The sequence below is a fragment of the Bubalus kerabau genome, chromosome 23 (genome assembly GCF_029407905.1).
Source record: "Bubalus kerabau isolate K-KA32 ecotype Philippines breed swamp buffalo chromosome 23, PCC_UOA_SB_1v2, whole genome shotgun sequence".
In the NCBI taxonomy this organism is placed as follows: Eukaryota; Metazoa; Chordata; class Mammalia; order Artiodactyla; family Bovidae; genus Bubalus; species Bubalus kerabau.
The window spans coordinates 38981227-38993389 of NC_073646.1; the positions used below are offsets into that span (position 1 = coordinate 38981227).

The 12163-nt window shown below is 41.3% G+C and overlaps 1 long non-coding RNA gene across 2 annotated transcripts; it reads right to left on the reverse strand.

Annotated features, from left to right (window-relative positions):
* Positions 1-1345: 1345 nt before the first annotated feature.
* LOC129637591 (uncharacterized) lies at positions 1346-12163 on the reverse strand. Of its 2 annotated transcripts, XR_008707541.1 has the most exons (4): positions 12070-12135; positions 11613-11742; positions 2685-2949; positions 1346-1646 (listed from the first exon to the last, which is right to left on the reverse strand). It is a non-coding gene; the product is annotated as an uncharacterized LOC129637591 (long non-coding RNA). The 2 variants fall into 2 exon arrangements; XR_008707540.1 differs by lacking the exon at positions 11613-11742 and having other exon boundaries at positions 12074-12163.

Below are 12163 nucleotides of genomic sequence, written 5' to 3' on the forward strand. Positions count from 1 at the left end.
AGCTTCCCTGGGTATGTGACAGTTTCTCCCAGGTACCAGCAAGAGGGCCTTCCAGGCCAATCCTGGGAGGCTTGATCCCTAAAACAATCCACCACCACCACACCATGTGGACACTGATCCTCCTGACATTTCTGTTCACTCCACTGGCTCTCCCCAAGCAAGGGCTTTCAACCCAACAATTCTAAAGGGAGAGCCTTTAAATAACTCAGTGTGATCGTGTAGCCGTCTTCCCTCGGGCTCTGGACACCATATGCCTTGAAGAAACAAGATGAATGATGCTGCTTTTTAGACAGTTTAACTGACTAAGCAATCCATTACCCACTGGAGCAGCAGAAGTAGCCTTACCCCAGCAAGGTAAAGACTGTGGGCTTCTCTTATTTCTTTTCTGTCAAGAGGGCATCTGTATGGAAATAATCACTGGAGGGGTTGTTCAGAGCACCCAGGGGACTTCCCTGGTGGCTCAAATGGTAAAGAAGTTGCCTGCCAATGCAGGAGACCCGGATTCAATCCCTGGGTCGGGAAGATTCCCTGGAGAAGGAAATGGCAGCCCACTCCAGTATTCTTGCCTGGAGAATTCCATGGACAGAGGAACCTGGCAGGCTACAGTCCATGGGGTCACAAAGAGTCAGATACGACAGAGTGACTAACACTCACAGGGGACACTGTGCCATTGAGTCATACCCATGTTCTGAATGTCTTAGGGAAATTGTTTAGAGGATGGATGGATACAAAAGGATGAATTGCCATGTTTTCCATACATAGAAGGAAAGTTATTCATGAACTGAGTTCATTCCACTGTTTCAAAGGGCTTCCCTGATGGCTCAGACAGTAAAGAATTCGCCTGCAATTCAGGAGTCTCAGGTTTGATCCATGGGTCGGGAAGATCCCCTGGAGGAGGAAACGGCTACCCACTCCAGTATTCTTGCCTGGAGAATTCTATGGATAGAGAAGCCCGGCAGGCTATAGTCCATGGGGTTGCAAGGAGTCAGACACGACTGAGAGAGTGAAACTTTGCTTTGCTTTACTGTTTCAAAAGTGTAATTCAAACTATTTTTGCCCATTTCAATTACATTACCTTTTCATTTTTCTAACCCAGTCTTAGGAACTTAATTCCAAAGTCTCTGTCAATGGTAATAACTAGCAAACAAAAGAAGCCATCTCTCTGTATTTAACACCTAAAAGTGTCAGCTGGTACGCTTAAATGAAACAATCTTTAGTGGTCTTTATTCATAGCAATTTTTAACTGTGTTCTTCGGATCTGGGGTGTTTGTGGGAGGGGGTGGGTATTCCACTCTGCAGGTAATAACAACTCCAGGCATTCAGACACATTTGTGAATTAGCACTTTTTATTTTGGGAGTTATTTATCTAGGTTGAAATTTTGTAGAAACATTAGCATTTCCAAATTTTAGCAGTAAGTATCATTTGAAAAGAAGAAAATGTTTTCAAAAATTACCCTAGTTTAGTCATTATATAAATATTGTACAAAGCAATTCCTTTTTAAGTGGTTCCTATTCAATATGTGCCTCGTGGGAAAGAAAAAAGTGAAAGAACATACAGCAACATGTTAACAGCCGCTCTCTCCAGCTGGCAGGATTACAGACCCGTGAGACGAGCCTGGAGGCTTCTAAATGGGGGAGCATAGCAACTAGAGAAAATGAAAATCAAACACAGGATTTACACAAACAGCCCACCTCAAGAAAGCATGTTCTCAGCAGTAGAATGATGATATTTTGACTTCGAAATGAGGGCCCACATTGCCCACTAGGTCACAGAGCTGAAAAACCTGGTGTCTGTTATTTTTCCTAATTGCTTATAAAACAGGGTGGCATCAGGGGCTTTGACTCTTTGTACAACTATAATTTGAGTTTATAATTTAGTAGTTTATAGTTGAATGGAATATGATCTCAAAGGAAGCTTTGTGTATGTGCTTAATTGTTGAGACTAAAGAAAACTATTAAAATACTTCTAATATTAGCATTTTGCTTCCGCTTCTGCACATTATGTTTATACAATTATTTTAACATACAGGTTTTTGCAGCTTGTTCCAGCTCAAACACAAAGTGTAGCAAAACAGTGAAGATGTGAAATATTTGTTGAATTGTTCAGGTTTACAAGCTACATAGTTAATTCTGCACAATGACTACAGTTTAATTTCATGTAATGAGTACTCGGGAATCCAATTTCAAGCAAAAACCTATCTGGTATCTCTTCTGCTAATGTTAAGGTATGGTATTACTTTGCAAACACTTAAGAAGACAGATGAAATTGGAATCACCAAGATCATTTCCACCTGGCCTGTTAATTTATTCACTGGAAAGGCTATTCATTTACACAATGTTTTAACTGGTTTCAAAAAGTCAACTTTTTTGGAAGGGAGTGGATTTTGACAACATTTTTCTTAGGGGTTCTACAATGCACGTAAATAGATTCACACCTCAAATTGTAAGGTATTTCAAACATACATCTGAGACCACAGAGATGTAGCAAACACCTGCGCACCCACCACCTCACTGTACCAAACCTTGGCAGGGGCTGTTCGGCAGGTTTGTAATTTGTCATCTTGCTTAGGCTACAGGTATCTGGTTAGGGTGGGCAGCAAGAGACATCCTGCCTGGGATTTGGAGGGTGGGAGCGAAGCAGCCGTGATACTGGTGCTCTGCAGGTTGGTGGGGGAGTACCTTACCCGCTGGCTCCGCTCCGTGGTGTGGGGATCTCATTCTGTCCCAGCTCCGGAAGCATTTCCTTTACGACAAAGAAATCCAGCTTTGGGAGCAGTGAGAGACTGATAGAAGTTCCAGTCTGTTCCCAGGGGCTCCAGCTTGTCCTCACTCTCTTTACATTCATCCTCCCTTCCTGCCTGCATGCTCTGCAGAATTCAAGCTTCAGCATCAGATGAAGGCGAGAGCCTTATAGAGACTACTGAACCAGGCTTCACTGGTTCATAATACCTGTAATATACATATTTGTATATATGATTATATTTATTACATAATTATATAATACCTGAAAATTACATTATATATAACATACATTTATATAAATATATATTTCCTAGATGATTCTCACTTTCCAATACTGATTTACCAAACTGCCTCAGATTTTTCACTTTTTAATAAAAGAATCCTTTACAAGTGGAAGATCCTTTACAAGTGATCACAGGAAGAGATGGAAATCAAGGGCAATTTTAACTGCAGGAGAGAGATGTACACTCAGGATGAAGGTCACCTCAGAATGACACAGTCTCTGGGCTCTAAGTCAATGAAAAAAAGGTCAATTACTTGACTCAGGGGTCTAATATTTCTGCCAACAGAGTGGGAGGAAGTGGCTCTTTGTACAGGTGGCCTTGGATGTGTGTATCACACCCAGACCTCTTCTCAACAGCTTCCTCTTGGAGCTCAGTACTGAGTGTAGGAAGGAGAGAACTCACTAGAATGTCAAATCAGCCTGTGATCTGAGCTCTGTCTGCACAGCTTGCAGCAGACGGAACTATGAAAGACGGAAGTCCATTTCTCCATTGTCCCTGTTCCCTACCTCCATAATTCATCCATCAACATGCTGTATCCTTTAAGGCAGGCACTGCACTGGACAACGGGAACAAGATGATGACTCTCATCAGTGACCATCTATAGGCTCACATTTTTTGTTAGCAGGGAGACGGACGTATGTGAGGACACGTCCAGAACCTCCCACCCTGGAACTGTGACTTCTTAACCTGGAACAATGCCTTAACGTATTCCCTTGGAGTTTTGAACTCACAGATTCTTTTTCCTTATCTTTATTGAGGTGTAATTGACATTTAAAATTGTGATATATTTAAAGTGTAGACCATGGTGATTTTACATATGCACGTGTTATGAAAAGATTCCCACCAGTAAGAAACACATCCATTGCCTCACATTTATTTTTTAATGAAAACACTTAATTCTACCTTGTTAGCAAATTTCAATTATACAGTGTTATCAACTATAGTCGCCACGTTCACATTACAGCCTCAGATCTTATTCATCTTATAATTTCATTTATTTATTTATGGCTGTGCTGGGTCTTCGTTGTGGCATAAGGGCTTTCTCCAGTTGCAGCAAGCAGGGGTTACTCACCGCAGTGGCTTCTCTTGTTGCAGAGCACAGGCTCTAGGGCACGTGGGCTTCAGTAATCGTGGTGCATGGGCTTTATTGGCCCATATGGCACGTGGGATCTTCCCGGAGCAAGGATTAAACCCGTGTCTCTTGTACTGGCAGGTGAATTCTTAATCATTGGACCACCAGTGAAGTTCCTTATTCATCTTATAAACAAAAGTCTGTAACTTTTATCAGCCTCTCCTTATTTCCTTTACCACCACTACTCCAGTCCCTGGCAATCATTATTCAACTTTCTATGAGTTCCATTTTTTTTTTAAAGGTTTCCTATAAAAGTGATACCACACACTATTTGTCTTTCTCTGTCTGGCTTATTTGACTTAGCATAATTCCCTCCAGTTTCATCCGTATTGATGCAAATGGTATGACTTCCTTCTTTCTTATGGTTGAATAATATTCTATTGTGTACATATGTGTCACATTTTATTCATTCATCCATCAATGGACACTTAGGTTATTTCCACCTCAGATACTGTGAATAATGCTGCAATGAACATGGGAGTACAGAAATCTTTCAGATAATTTCATTTCCTTTGGATATATATTCACAGTGGAATGGCTGAATCACAAGGTAGTTCAATTTTTCGGTTGTTTTTGTTTTTGTTTTTGTTTTTTTTTTTGAGGAAACTCCAAACTGTTTTCCATAGTGTCTGCACCAACTTACATTCCTACTCATAGTGCAGCAGAGTTCCTTTTTCTCTACACCCTGGCCAGCATTTGCTCTTATTCTTTTTTAAAAATAAACCTAACTAGTGTTAGGTGATATTGTGATTTTGATTTGTATTTCCCTGTTTTTATGTATCTATGAAAAATATCATTAGAATTTTGATCAGTAATGCACTAAATCTATGGATCATTTGGTAGCATGGACATTTTAGCAATATTAATTCTTCCAATCCATGGACACAGAATATCTTCCCATTTATTTTGTCTTCAATTTCTTTCAACAGTTTTATAATTTTAAGTACACAGATCTTTCACCTTGGATAAATTTATTCCTAAGTAGTTTATTTTTTTATATACTTATAAATTGTTTTCTTAATTCCACTTTCTGGTATTTTATTGTCAGTGTATAGAAACACAACTTATTTTTGTGTATTGATATTATATATCCTGTAACTTCACTAAATTTTTTTGGGCTCCAAAATCACTGCAGATGGTGATTGCAGCCATGAAATTAAAAGACACTTACTCCTTGGAAGAAAAGTTATGACCAACCTAGATAGCATATTGAAAAGCAGAGACATTACTTTGCCAACAAAGGTCCATCTAGTCAAGGCTATGGTTTTTTCTGTGGTCATGTATGGATGTGAGTTGGACTGTAAAGAAAGCTGAGCGCCAAAGAATTGATGATTTTGAACTGTGGTGTTGGAGAAGACTCTTGAGAGTCCCTTGGACTGCAAGGAGATCCAAACAATCCATTGTGAAGGAGATCAGCCCTGGGATTTCTTTGGAGGGAATGATGCTGAAGCTGAAACTCCAGTACTTTGGCCACCTCATGCGAAGAGTTGACTCATTGGAAAAGACTCTGATGCTGGGAGGGATTGAGGGCAGGAGGACAAGGGGACGACAGAGGATGAGATGCCTGGATGGCATCACTGACTCGATGGACGTGAGTCTGAGTGAACTCTGGGAGTTGGTGATGGACAGGGAGGCCTGGCGTGCTGCAATTCATGGGGTCACAAAGAGTTGGACACGACTGAGTGACTGAACTGAACTGAACTGAACAGGTTTTTGGTAGAGTCTTATCATGTCATCTGCAGGAACAATTTTATTGCTTCCTTTATGACTTGGATACATTTATATTTCTTTACAAAAAGAAATAGTGAGCCTACTTGCTCAGGCTAGGGCTTCCACAACTATGTTGAAGAAAAGTGATTTGAGTGGGCATCCTTGTCTTGTTCCTGATCTTAAAGGAAAAGCTTTAAGCATTTCACTGTTGAACATGATGTGAGCTGGGGTTTTATCATTTATGGCCTTCATTATGTTGAGGTACATTCCTTCTATATCCCATTTGTTAGGAGTTTTTAATCATAAAAGGATGTTGAATTTTGTCAGATGCCTTTTCTCCATCTATTGCAATGATTATATGACTTTTATCCTTCACTGTGTTAATGTGGGAGGTCACATTGATTTTGTGGATGCTGAACCATTCTTGCATCCCTGGAATAAATTCCACTTGATCATGGTATAAGATCATTTTAATGTACTGTTGAACTCAGTTTGCTAATTTTTCTTTTTTTTTTCATATATGTCCAGCAGGGATATTGGCTGTCATTTTCTTCTCTTGTAGTATCTTTTTTGGTCAGGATAATGCTGGCTTTGTAAAATTTTAGAAGTGTTTCCCTCATTTCTATTTTTTGAAAGAGTTGGAAAGGATTTGTATTGATTCTTTAAATTTTGGTAAAATTTACCAGTGAAGCCATCTAGTTCTAGGCTTTTGTGGTTGGGAGGTTTCTATTATTAATTCAATCTCCAAATGAGTACTTAGTCTGTTCAGATTCTTTCTTCATGATTCACTCTTGGTAGGCTATGTATTTCCAGTGACTTACCCATTTCTTATAGTTTATATAACTTGTTGATGTAAAACAGTTCATAGTAGTTTCTTGTGACACTTAGTATCTCTGCATTATCAGTTGTACTGTCTTCTCTTTCATTTCTGACTTTAAGTCCTCTTTCTTTTCCTTAGTTTAGCTAACAGTTTGTCAATCTTAATCATCTTGTCAAAAACACCAGCTCTTAGTTTCACTGATATTTTCTATTGTCTTTTTAGTATTTATCTCATTTATTTTCAGTATGACCTTTGTTATTTCCTTCCCTCTAGTAAGTTTAGGATTAGTTTGCTTTCTTTTAGTTCCTTCAGATTTAAAGTTAGATTGTCTATTCGAAATCTTTGTTCTGCCTGTAGGCATTTATTGCTATAACCTTCCCTCTTGAACTGCTTTTGCTGCATCCAATTAAGTTTTGGTATAGTATGTTCCCATCGTCATTTGTCTCAAGATTTTTTATTTCCCTTTTGATTTCTTCTTTGACCTATTGGTCCTTCAAAAGCATGCTGTTTCATCTCCACGTATATGTGAATTTTCCAGTTTTCTTCTTGTAACTGATTTCTAGTTTCATACCATTTGTCAGTGGAAAAGATGCTTGATATGATTTCAATCTTCTTAAGTTTATTAAAACTTACTTGGTGGTATAACATATGATCTATCCTGGAAAATGTTTCATGTGTGTTTGAGAAGAATGAGTATTCTGTTGCTATTGAATAGAATGTTCTCTGTATGTCTTTTTTGGGTCATCTCGTCTAACATGAAGTTTAAGTCCAATGTTACCTTAATGATATTCTTTCAGGATACAGGACAGTGAAATTCATACAGTCAGAGCAGCCTACTCCCTTGGCACTGAGTCCAGGTATACACCCACTAGGGGGTGCTCTCGAACCTATTAAAAATTTTTTTTTTTTACTATGTGCATTGGAACTTGTGAGTAACCCTGTTGACTATCAAAGCCAAGTAACGTGAGGGTCTATTCCTTGGGGGTGTGTACGTGTGTTAGTCACTCAGTCCTGGACAAATCTTTGCAACTCCAGGGACTGTAGCCAGTCAGGTTCCTCTGCCCATGTAATTCTCCAGGCAAGAATACTGGAGAGGGTTGCCATTCCCTTCTTCAGGGGTTCTTCCCAACCTAGGGATCGAACCCGGCTCTCCTGTATTGCAGACAGGAGTTTTACCATCTGAGTCCACCAGGGCTTCCCTGGTGGAGATTCCCTCCCAGTTGTATGGTGCTGCACAGAGGGTGAGGCTCAGACTTTCCTATCCATTTTGCTGTGGCTATTTTCTCATTCACCTCACATATGGGAGTCTCACCTCATATTTAGTTGGTCTCTGGATTTCTCTCAGATTAAATTTCTCTGTGTGTAGCTGTACATTCACTACATTTGGGGAAGGAGGGAAGATCAGAAACCTCCTACATCTCCATCTTGGTCCCCTGCTTCTGAGTTCACAAATTCTTTGTGCAAGAGATCTAATTTTCCCTTTTTTTTTTTTTTTAATGATTTGGATCTACTTTTCTATTTCTGTTACTGGACATAGATTTGAATTTCGTCCTGCTGGGAGACAGAATCATAATTCAGGACAATGTCAAGAATTCAGCCTCTTCACCCTTATTTCCCTAGCTCACAAAAGAGGTGGGTAATGCAAGGCCCGGCATGGGAAAGGAGTATCTGGTGCTTAGTCCATACGAGTGACCACTGAGTCAACCTCATTCCTCTCCAGTCTTCTGGACTTCAGCGGTGGGTCCACCTAGGCCACAGCTAGTTTCTCTTTGTTCTAATCTTATGGTCTCTCAGGTCTGGCTTTCTCTGAATTACTTCCGTGTACAAGTAAAACATTTAGTTGCTTCCTGTGTCAAGTACCACTTACTGCCTAGATGCCTAGACATTCATGTGGCCACAGCTATTCCACTGTTGATGCATCATGCTTGACAGAGGGGCACTCTGCAAGACCTGCCACTTTCCCCATTCCACAAGGAACAAGGTATACACCTACACCCTCTCTCCTCTGAGACCTCGAAACACACCTAAGTGTCTATCATGCTTACTCCACCCACCTCCCACCCATGCACACCCTATGACTGTGAAAAAGGAGGATGCATCACTATCTAAGCTTCTTGCTTCCTTAGCTTTTGAAACTTAAAAAGCATTTTGATTTCTGATTTTGTTTGGTTCATTTTGTTTTGATCTCCTGTGGCGATCGATGCAACTGACTGACTGGGGCATAGAATGCAAAGTAAACAAGGAAGTAAAGGCATGCTGGGGAGACTGCAATAAAATGTTATCTCACCACATTTTTATTGTAATTGTACTTTGCACATTACAAAGTACTTTCATTTGTGTCATCTAACGTAATATTTGCAGTTCTCCTTTGAGGTAGGTATTAATCTCATTTTTCAAAGGAAGAACCTGGAGCTCAAAGAAGTGATTAATCAAAGGTCATATAAATGGCAAGTGACAAAATCAGAACTAAAATTCGGCTGTTCAATCTAAGCCCCAGGCTCCTTCTACCACTCTTCCAAAAGCATTTGCTCTGGGACAAAGGAAGGAATTCTTTAACCTGGAGTTTTCAAATTATGCTCCCTGGAGCTGCAGCGTCCTGTACAAGTGCTTTAGGGTCCCTCAAGGAGACAGAGATGGAAGAGGGGCAGCTCTTGGAAAAGGCCAGCAGAAGGTTTTCTTAGGTCTCATTTCTGCCACTCAGCCTCACATTCAACCAGGGTAGCTCTGTGTCTATTTTGTAGAAGTTTCCATGGACTTTGGGGCAATAAAAGGGGGAAAGGAGATTTTGCTACCTTAAAATTCTTTGAAAATTATTACTGTAATGTCAAAACATGTCTTCCTAACAAAAGACTGTCATACACTAAAGCAAGCTAGTTGAGGGAGTCTTTCAAGAACAAGTAATGACAGCAATCTTGTTGAATAACAATTAAGGGCTGGGGCTTAATTAACAATTAAGGGCAATTAACAATCAACAGGAGCTATTCCAAATCCTGAAAGATGATGCTGTGAAAGTGCTGCACTCAATATGCCAGCAAATTTGGAAAACTCAGCAGTGGCCACAGGACTGGAAAAGGTCAGTTTTCATTCCAATCCCAAAGAAAGGCAATGCCAAAGAATGCTCAAACGACCGCACAATTGCACTCATCTCACATGCTAGTAAAGTAATACTCAAAATTCTCCAAGCCAGGCTTCAGCAATATGTGAACCGTGAACTTCCTGATGTTCAAGCTGGTTTTAGAAAAGGCAGAGGAACCAGAGATCAAATTGCCAACATCCGCTGGATCACGGAAAAAGCAAGAGAGTTCCAGAAAAACATCTATTTCTGCTTTATTGACTATGCCAAAGCCTTTGACTGTGTGGATCACAATAAACTGTGGAAAATTCTTCAAGAGATGGGAATACCAGACCACCTGATCTGCCTCTTGAGAAATCTGTATGCAGGTCAGGAAGCAACAGCTAGAACTGGACATGGAACAACAGACTGGTTCCAAATAGGAAAAGGAGTACGTCAAGGCTGTATATTGTCACCCTGTTTATTTAACTTCTATGCAGAGCACATCATGAGAAACGCTGGACTGGAAGAAATACAAGCTGGAATCAAGACTGCCAGGAAAAATATCAATAACCTCAGATATGCAGATGACACCACCCTTCAGCAGAAAGTGAAGAGGAACTAAAAAGCCTCTTGATGAAGGTGAAAGTGGAGAGTGAAAAAGTTGGCTTAAAGCTCAACATTCAGAAAACGAAGATCATGGCATCTGGTCCCATCACTTCATGGGAAATAGATGGGGAAACAGTGGAAACAGTGTCAGGCTTTATTTTTCTGGGCTCCAAAATCACTGCAGATGGTGACTGCAGCCATGAAATTAAAAGATGCTTGCTCCCGGAAAGGAAAGTTATGAGCAACCTAGATAGCATATTCAAAAGCAGAGACATTACTTTGCCAACAAAGGTTCGTCTAGTCAAGGCTATGGTTTTTCCTGTGGTCATGTATGGATGTGAGAGTTGGACTGTGAAGAAGGCTGAGCACCGAAGAATTGATGCTTTTGAACTGTGGTGTTGGAGAAGACTTTTGAGAGTCCCTTGGACTGCAAGGAGATCCAACCAGTCCATTCTGAGGGAGATCAGCCCTGGGATTTCTTTGGAAGGAATGATGCTAAAGCTGAAACTCCAGTACTTTGGCCACCTCATGCGAAGAGTTGACTCATTGGAAAAGACTTTGACGCTGGGAGGGATTGGGGGCAGGAGGAGAAGGGGACGACAGAGGATGAGATGCCTGGATGGCATCACTGACTCGATGGACGTGAGTCTCAGTGAACTCCGGGAGTTGGTGATGGACAGGGAGGCCTGGAGGGCTGCGATTCATGGGGTCACAAAGAGTTGGACACGACTGAGCGACTGATCTGATCTGATCTGATCTGAAGGGCTGGGGCTACTATACATACAATTACAGTCCCATTTAACTCTTTTGGATCTTAATTCCCTGAACAGGGATTGAACCTGGGGCCAGGCAGTGAAAACACCAAGTCCTAACTACTGGACCTCCAGGAAATTCCCACTCATTTTATTCTTAAAGTGAAATTTCTACTAGAAAAGCATTTACTATTAGTTATTTTACATATTAGGCACAGAGACTGGAGACACCTTACATAATGGGTCCAAGAACTTCCGCCCAGGGAGTGACAGAGCTAGAGTAAGGACCCAGTTCAGTCTCACGCCCAGATTCCAACACCGCCTCCCTAAACATGAAGGTCTATTCTATTAAGGTGGATAAGAGGTCCTATTTTCACACCTAATCTGTGAGAGACAAGGCAACCTAAACTAAAGTCTTGAGTTTGGCCGTGCGGTCTGCGGCAAGGGTTTGAACTCCAAGTATCAGAAGTCACGAGCGGTTCCAGCTCCCCCAACCCACAGGCCTCCAAACCTAGTGAATCCCAAGGGCTGGCAAGGGCGATGCCCTGAGTTCCAAGGCGTGGGACCAGGCACTGTGGGGAGAAGGCCACGCTCTGGTCCCGCTTTGCCACACACCATGCTCGCCACCTGCAGCTATCTTTCTCCCTGAAGGCAAAGAAGTCATGAGAGGCACAAAGTCACTTGACGTCTCTCAAACGGGGATCTAAAAAGACCAACAAACGTGGTGGGACCCTGTGGACTATGAAAACGGGCAAGCTACCTGACTGAATACACTACCACCCCAAACGTTGGGCCTTCCATTGCACCTTCACAATCCCTTTCACACAAAACAAGGCCCATTTCATTTTTCTTCAAAAACGTAATCCTCGCCTTCAGCCAGGGCAGAAATCCGAGGGGGTAAAAAAAAAAAAAAAGACAAAAACGGTTTCACTTCAACTTAACTCTTACAGTATCGACAGAAAAAACACCTACCCCGAACACAAACGGGAATGAACCCACATGGGTGCGCCAAAAGGGAACGCTGGGCTGCGGATTCTTCTTCCGGGCCGGCGGCAACCACTT